Below are 9,856 nucleotides of genomic sequence, written 5' to 3' on the forward strand. Positions count from 1 at the left end.
CCAATTGAAGAACTAATTGGGTCTTTAATGACCTACGAAATGACTAATGTGGCACTTGACGAACATGAGAACCACTTTCCAAGCAATAGAAAGGATTTTGAACTTAGAATAATTGAAGACTACTCGAGCATAGGCTCAAGTGATGGTGAACTTGAACTACTCATAAAATTTAAAAAGTTCATAAAACAAAAATTAAAGAATAAAAAGAACGCAACTACTTGCTATGAACACAAGAAGAAGAACACAAATTGGGATAAATCGAGCTCCTCCAACGATGAGGAGAAAATCAACAAAGGCGATGTGGCAAACTATGCCTTAACGGCTTTCTACAATGAGGTAAACAACTCAAACAAAACTCCTTTAATTTAGTTCGAAATTACATGATGCTTTTCATGAGTTATTTTTAATTTAGTTTAGAATAATATTTTTCATGAAAAATACATGTTTAAAAATGAAAATGTAAAAAAAATATATGATCATGCTCGTAATTTTGAAAATGATAATGAAAATTACATTATTATGTTAATATAATAAAATATTAGATTTAAATCTAATGATCATATGTATGTTTTTTCAAGAATAAATAATGTGTATCTTGATGATTTCCGAATTTGAGTGAAATCATGCTTGATGTCTTAATGAAAATATTAAGAAGTTTGATATCATGCTTCATGATGATGCATGGCTTTTGTACGGAAAACCAAGCATGAAAAGTTGATTCACCTAAAATGAAAAATGCGTGATTACAACAAACAAAATGATCTTGATAGAAAATATTTTATGAAATCAATTTTGATGATGCATAATGATGTAATTATGTAATAAAAATATTAAATATTTTGAACCATGTTTTGATGTCATGTATAATGATCATGCTTAATAAATTTTAAAATTATGCATGATGATTTTTAAGTAATTTATGGTTTATTGATCTTGATGGTTTTTATGACGAAATTTATTTTTTGATCCTAAATGATTGATGATATATATATTTTTTTGCATAAAAAGGACAAAGGCATACTTGTATGAAACAAACTAAAAAGAGGAAAGCTTTTTCTTAAAAAAATCTCTACTTTATCGATTTTTCAAAAAGCAGAGATTATTGAATCTATCTATATTTTTATGAATCTCTTGAAAATGATTTTGATTTGATGATTTGAATATAAATGAGTTTTATCTTGATTTTTCAAGATTTATAAATTGAGATTTCTTATGCTTAAGTCAAGATTTTATATGCATGAATTGAAATCTTTTTCTCCTAAGTTTCTTTTATGATTTACTAAAGAGAATATCTTTTTCGAAATTCATGACTTAAATTTTTTTGAATATATTTTATTATTTAATCTCCTAAGATTTTCTTTTGATTATTTAAGAGGAGATTTTTCAAAAGGAATCATGTCTTTTGGTATTTAAGTAGTACATGATTTCTTTGTATTTATGACTTGTATGCCCTGAAATAATTGAAATATTTTACATTATTATATTCTTCCCTTATTCTTTCTTGTTTACAATGATAAAAGAGGGAAAAGTTATGATCATGCATGGTAGGATGCAATTTGATAAATTAATACCATCATGATTTGAAATACTATGATTTGTTGCTAATATTGATGTAATTATGAATGATGATTTGGAATTGTAATAATGATTTTATATTTTGAAAATATAAATGATGATTTGGTATTATACATACAATGCTTATGCTTTTTAATTATGATGATGAATGTGATGTATTGCATATGATGTGAATCATGATTGTCTTGATTTGAATTCAAGGTTTATCTCAATTATGATATTTTGAAATAAGAATGATTACTTACCTTTGTCATGATTTAGAAATTGACGTAAAGGGAAAATAAATTATAAAATTGTATTCTTCCCTTCTTTTTGACATTGACAAAGGGGGAGAAATATCGCTAGCTCATCTTGCAAAATTTAGAAACTTGCAGTTTGCAAAGAAAGCAAAACTGCTAGCTCAAATATTGCAAAGGAAGCAAAAATGACACTTCTCAAAAGAGAGAAAGAGCTTGCTATCTTGAACATCGCTATCTTGCATTTACTTTCGAAATTTTTATTAGCCTGTATGTTATAAACTTGTTATCTTATTACCTTGCATATCTAAAACTTGATAGCTTGCATGATGTAATACTTGCTAAATTTTCTAGCTTACAAATTGCATGATGATAAAATTGGAGATTATATTAATTATGCAATATTTTGAAATTATGTCTCAAACACATGAGAATTATACTTCTCCTTTTTGTTGATGATAAAGGGAAAGAAGTATGATCATATTATGCATGATGATGTATTACAAATATTCATGATGAAATTTGCAATGATTTGAATTCAGCTTGAATTCAAGGATCTATCAATATGCCATATTGATAGGGGGGAGTTTGTTTAAACTCAGGGAGTTTGCTTTAACTCCATCATCAATTGGTTGTCATCATCAAAAAGTGGAAGATTGTTGAATCTCGTATTTTGATAATGAAACCAATTGATAAGTGTTTATGTTTTAATCTGAATTTTGAGTGATGCAGGATGCTTCGATCAGGATGAGACAATTAAAGCAGGAAGAAACATATTGTGTCGGAGGAAAACATGTCAGAAGATTGGACGTCGAGCTGGAGGATCGATCGACATATCGACAAAAGGCTTCAAGCCATGGATTCGGGCCTCGGGCAAAGAAGAGTGGATATTGCGCTAAGGATATCAGAATTGTGGAGTCAACTGGCCGATTGGGCAATAGGCCGCAAGAGAGGACGATATACCGAAGAAACAGACAAAGCGTCGAGAGACCAATGACATGCCGGACAATATGATTAATGCTTAGTATTAATTGTCTAGATCAAAGTGTGTTTTTACATGTGTAGTATTAACTACGATAGTAAGGCATAAAGAAAAATGAAGTCCCGGAGTCAAGAACACGATTTCGTTGGGAGTTTGAGAGTTCGTCGAAAGTCCAGACGTTTGTCGGAAGTTCTGCGGGAACTAACCGAGAAGTCTAGAAGCTTGCTATAGAAGCTCATCATAACTCACCAAGAAGATCGTCACAAAGTCTAGGAGCTTGCCGAGAGCCTACTGGAACATTGCTGAGAGATCGTCGGAAGTTCATCAAAAGATCGTCGGAAGCTTGCTGGAAGAAAACTTCACTTACGAACTCTGTTTAGCTTAGTAAATATCTTAAAATTCATAGTTAGCACATAATTGATATTAGAATTGGGCAAACCCAATTAGGGGATAGTTGAGCCCAATTTTGGGCTGGTTGGGCCAAGAGAAAGGCCCAAACATTGACCAAACAGGTGAAACCGTCATGGCATAGTTTTCGAGACTGTGTCAGGCGGTGGTACCGCCAGTCTGGGTGGTGGTACCACCCAACACTATCTTCTAGGTGGTGGTATCACTAGTCTGGGTGGTGGTACCGCCAAGTGTCAGACTGTAGGCGGTGGTATCACCCAGAACAGGTGGTGGTACCACCCGTACCCTAAAATTTCGGGGGTTTAAATTTTGGGCTCCAAATTTGAATCTATTTGGGGCCTATAAATACCCCAGCTATTCTTGCATGGATTAACAAGAAATATTGAGCAAAACCCTATAATTCTAAGTTTGTAAATCTTAGAAAGTTAAGTTCCCTCCCCCCAAAGCTTAGAGAGAGTTCTAAGGGAGGTGTGAGAGGGATACCTTGTAAAAGAGGGTTGTAAAATGTTATCTCCTAAACCTGTGAAAAGGAGAAGAGGGGTATAAAAGGGTAGTTATTCTTCGCTCATTGAAAGAAGACCGATAGTGGATGCTGATGGCCTCGACAGAAGAGGAATCGGCAAAGTGGATGTAGGTCACGCCGACCGAACCACTCTAAAATCTGGTTTGCTTTTCCTTTGAGCAATTTACTTTAAACTGCAAACCATTTTACTTACTTACTGCTTTCAATACTTTTACGAACTCACTTTCAAGTCAAGCATATTTTTAAGATCGATTTTCAACGAACGAGAAAATTTCAGAACCGACGTGATTTTTACCGCTGCACTAATTCCAAACCCCCCCCCCCCCCCCCCCCTCCCCCTCTTAGTGTCGACTCCATTCCTAACACTGGCAAGACCTAGGAATTTGGCGAGAAGCAAGATGGATCTCAAGATGGGCAAAATTTACTATAGTAGCTATTGGCGAGGTCACCCAACATCTACATGGTGGAGCTATTATTGCATTAGATGAATACTATTTTGTTTCTTCTATTATCAAAAATATTTTTTCTATTTCATGTTTGACAGTTAGTAGATATAAATTAGTTTTTGAGAATAATAGTTATTCAATATTATTAGATGATGATATCATCATTAGAGGAACATTGCATAATGGTTTGTTTATGCTAAACACTAACTTCACATATTATGAATGTAAGAGTATCCTAGAGAAAACAATGTGAAGTGAACAGTGGATACTTGTGGCATTGTAGGCTAGGTCACATCCATGAGGTAAAGATTCAAAAATTACTAAATGATGGATATCTAGATCCATTCGACTATGAGTTATATACAACTTGTGAGCCTTGCCTTTATGGAAAACTGACCAACTCTCCATTTAGTCGAACTGGAGAGAGAGCCACTAAGTTGTTGGAACTCAAACATAGTGATGTATGTGGATCCAAGTCAGCTCATGTCATAGGTGGTTACTCCTACTTTATTACTTTTACTAATAATTTCTTAAGGTATAGACATGTATACCTGGTGAAGTACAAGTTCGAGGTCTTTGTGAAATTCAGAGAGTATAAGAATTAAGTGGAGAACCAGACTAGAATGAGTATCAAGACACTTCGATCAGATCGAGGAGGTGAGTACTTGAGTACAGAGTTCACCAAGTTCCTCAAGGACCATGGGATTCTATCCCAATGGACACCTCCTTATACATCTTAACTCAATGATATATCTAAAATGAGGAATCGGACACTATTAGACATAGTGTGGTCCATGATGAGTAACACTGACCTATACGTCTCATTCTGGGGATACGCCCTAGAGACTATAGCTTACCTTCTGAACAGAGTTTCAACTAAGTCAGTAGTGTTTATACCATATGAGATATGAGAAGGGAAGAAGCTCGATCTTAATATTGTTAAGATTTGGGGATATCCTACTTATGTTAAAAGACACAACCCCGATAGGCTAGGATGGAGCGGTGTAAGTTCATGGGATAACCCTAAAGAAACTTATGAATATTATTTCTATTACCCCGAGAACCAATGGTCTTTGTAGCCAAGAGAGAGGTGTTCCTTGAGAAGGAACACATTCTTGTGGAGATAGTGGGAGCGTGATAGAGTTGAGCGAGGTTGGAGAACCTAGCTTAAACACTAGTCCACAGCCCGGCTCTATTCAGGTGCCTAGAGCACAAGTTCCAACTTTACGTAGGTCCGACAAAGTATCTCATCCTCCTGTGAGATATATGGGGCGTATTAAATGAGATGATATTGAGGACATTGATCCTCAAACCTACGATAAGGCTATTACAAGTATAGACTCCAAGAAGTGGCAAGAAGCCATGAATTCTGAAATGGATTCCATGTACTCCAACAAAGTTTGGAACCAAGTTGATGCACCCAAGGGTATTATACCCATTGTTTGCAAGTGAATCTTTAAGAAGAAAATCGGAGTAGATGGAAAGGTAGAGACCTATAAAGTAAGGCTAGCGGCTAAAGGGTATCATCAAAGGTAAGGTGTTGACTATGATGAAACCTTCTCACCCCTAGCTATGCTAAAATCCATCTGAATTTTGTCAGCTATTACAGTACATTATGATTATGAGATCTGACAGATGGAACACATTCTTGCGGAAATAGTGGGAGCATGATAGAGTTGAGTGAGGTTAGAGAACCTAGCTTAAACACTAGTCTACAACCTAACTCTATTCAGGTGCCTAGCACACAAGTTCCAACTTTACGTAGGTCCGACAGAGTATCTCATCCTCCTGTGAGATATATGGGACATATTAGAGGAGATGATATTGAGGATATTGATCCTCAGACCTATGATAAGGCTATTACAAGTATAGACTCCGGGAAATGGCAAGAAGCTATGAATTTTGAATTGGATTCCATGTACTCCAACAAAGTTTGGAACTAATTTGATGTGCCCATTGGTTGCAAGTGAATCTTCAAGAAGAATATCGTAGTAGATGGAAAGGTAGAGACCTATAAAGTAAGGCTAGTGGCTAAAGGGTATCATCAAAGGTAAGGTGTTGACTATGATGAAACCTTCTCACCCATAGCCATGCTAAAATCCATCCAAATTTTGTCGACTATTATAGTATATTATGATTATGAGATCTAACAGATGGACGTGAAAACCACGTTCCTCAATAACAACCTTAAGAAGGAGGTGTATATGATATAGCTTGAGAGATTTATATCCAAGGACAGTCCAGATAAGGTGTGTAGGTTGCTTAGGTCCATTTATGGACTAAAGCATGCTTCCTGAAGTTGGAACATAAGATTTGATGAGGCAATCAAATCTTATGACTTCATTAAGAACGAAGATAAGCCTTGTGTGTACAAGAAGGTAAGTGGGAGTGCTATCACCTTCTTAGTGTTATATGTGGACGACATCTTGATCATTGGGAATGATATAGGAATGTTATCTACAGTAAAGTCTTGGTTATATAGACACTTCTCCATGAAGAACTTAGGAGAAGTATCATCTATTTTGTGGATTCAAATCTATAGAGATAGATCCAAGAGGATGCTTAGCTTGTCCTAGTCCAAGTACATAGACACCATTATCAAAACGTTTGACATTAAAAATTTCAAGAAATGTCTCATATGTTAAAAATTCCAAGAAATGTCTTCATACGAAAACCATTTCAGAAAGATCTTTAACTTGAGAGCAAACGAAAGTATAGTTGATGTAAAGTAACAGAGGCAGTTTACAGTTAAGATAAAGAGCAAAATGTAAATGCAAACCGAGATTTAGAATGGTTCAGTTAATCTTGACCTACATCCACTTTTGGCTTCCTCCTCCGACGAGGTCACCAACATCCACTAGAGGCCTTCCTTCAATAGGCGAAGGCTAACCACCCTTTTATAGCTTTTCTCCTTTTGATGGGCTTAGGAGACAACCCTTATATATTTTCACTCCTCTCTTGAATGATCAACACTTAGAAAGAAAGAGGGAGAAGAACTTCTACCCTTTTACAATACTTTTAAGCTCTCAAATACTTAGAATAAAAGCAAGCTTTCGGTGTCCCTTTCATGCAGAAAGTGTGAGGTTTATATAAGCCCCAATTAGTTTGAAATTGGAGCTCAAAAGTGTCATCTCCCGGATTTCCGGGGTCCTGGCAGTATCACCACCATAACTGGGTGGTACTACCACTTGGCATCTGACACTGGGCAGTACTACCACTCAGTCTGGGTGGTACCACCGCTTGGCAGAGCTCGAAGATCGAGCTCTAGCGGTACCACTTCCTAATTGGGGTGGTACCATCGCCCAGAACTCCTGGGAGACCGAGTCTCCTAGGTAGTGCTACCGCCAGCCCTGGTGGTGCCACCGTTGGCCAGGAATTCTAGGTCCGAATGGACTGATCCATTCGGCCAAATTTGGATTTGTCAAGGGCCCAGTTGGCCCCAGATTAAGTTAATGGGATCACCTCCCAATCTTAACTTAATCCACCTACTAACTATGACAATTAAGATATTATAACTACAATTTATGTTCCGATGTATCAATCACTTCTTCCAGCGAGCTTCCGGCGAACTTCTGGCGAACATCTGACGAACCCTCGGCAATGCTCCGGCGGACTCCTAGCAAACTCCTGGACTTACGACGATCCTCTTGGCGAGTTCCGACGAGCTTCTTTAGCAAGCTCTTGGACTTCTCAGATTGTTCCCGTAGAACCTTCGACAACCGTCCGGACTTCCGACGAACTCTCGAACCCCCAGCGCGATCTTGGTCTTAACTCCGGCTCAACACCTGCTGCATGTCTTACTGCCATCGTAATTAATCCTGCACACTTATCTCAACATATAGATTAGATAGACAAATGACAATTGACTTCATCATCAAAATATGAGATTCAACAATCTCTCCCTTTTTGATGATGACAATCAATTGATGATGGAGTTAACCTTAACTCCCCCTATCTATATGCCATACTTGAGATAAGTCATTCTTGAATTCAAAGCCTTTGAATTCAAGAGACATATTGATAAGTTAAGTTTATTTAAACTTATCAATACTCCCATCATGATTCCTATCATGATGTATCTCTCTGAAAATGATGTCAAGGCTTGATATCCATTTTCAAGTCTTATATTTCAAATATGAAGGATAGCAATCGTAGCAATTCATCACATGGCAAGATATCAATTTGTAAGATCGCGATGCAAGCTTTTGATATCTTAACATAATACAAATATTGCTAGTGTATAGCAATTCATTCTATCATCAATTTACCACATATTTCTCCCCCTTTGTCATCAATAAAAAGGAGAACGAATCAAGCATATTTCAAGCATAGTAATAAGTGTAGTAAAGATTCATGTTATTTTTCAACAATAAGGGAAAAGATAACATTCATACAAAAAAATTTTTAAGCAAACATGACATGTAGATAGCTTTCGTTACTTCTTCCCCCCTTTTTTTTTATATTGATATTTTGCATGAAGGAAGAAAGCCATTGTGAACTATCATGAATGAAGTTAAAAAAAAAAGTTTAAATCATACTTCATTTTTACAAGGATCAAGATATGCATGTGAATTAAATCCTTGCAAGTGTTCATCTCAAAAAAAAATCTTCCTTTATCAAGAAGAAATTCATATGAAAGAATCATTTCATCAAATCCATTTCTCGATTAAAAATTCAAAGATAAATCCATGAGAGATGCAATTTCATATGTCAAAAATCATGGAGCATTAATATGAAATAAACTTGATACATTAGTATAAAATCATTTAGGCTCATGAAAGCTCCATTAAGTCCGAAAGAGAAATATAAAATCAAGTATTCAGACAGTATTGTTAGGATCAAGAAAGTACAAAAATGAAATTCATGCATTCGGACAAAGTTTTTCTATAGCTTTTCAAACACAATCATGGAGGTAAAACATGCTCATCATCATGGAAATTAAGACACAATTTCCAACATGTTATTGAAGCATATAGTCATATAAAATTCGTATCATAATATTTTCAGCATTGAGTGATTGATTATAGAATCAAGAAAGTCCAAAAAACAAATTTAATAAGTTCATGCATTCAGACAAGGTTTTTCAATCACAATTTATGAAGCAAAATTATTAGTGTTTTGTAGTATTCAAAGATTAAGAATCCGATGTATGAACGAACCTTCTCAAAATCACACTGAGAGTATAACATGCTAATAAAGGCACAAAGTTTTTCAACTTCTAAAATAAACATGTTATTGAAGCATTTAATCATGTCAAATTTGTACAAACTTTTCAGCATGTAATTTAAGTGAAAATCCAAAAATGAGTAGCATAAAAAGAGGTTCAAGGAAAATCCGAAAACGAGGCTCAATCAACATTAATATTTCTAACTCTGTAAATGCTCACCAAATGATAGATTAAGTCAAAGATACCAATAGTAAAACACATCAAGGATTTGCAAACATCAAAGCAAGTAGCATTGTGATTAAGGTGAGTAGTATAAAGAGTTTACAACAACATAGTTTTACAACATGACAAGAAGGAATTGTGTCCACATTTTCTAGATACATACATATGCTCATTCAGGTGGTAGAAAATTTAAAATGCCTAAATAGATTGTCAAATTATTAATGAATTTACTGTAGCTCAGATAGGATTTGATCTTGGCGATGTTCGAGCTGATCTTGTCTTTGTTCAAAGCGATCC

This window comes from Musa acuminata, chromosome BXJ1-10 (assembly GCF_036884655.1).
Source record: "Musa acuminata AAA Group cultivar baxijiao chromosome BXJ1-10, Cavendish_Baxijiao_AAA, whole genome shotgun sequence".
Lineage (NCBI taxonomy): Eukaryota > Viridiplantae > Streptophyta > Magnoliopsida > Zingiberales > Musaceae > Musa > Musa acuminata.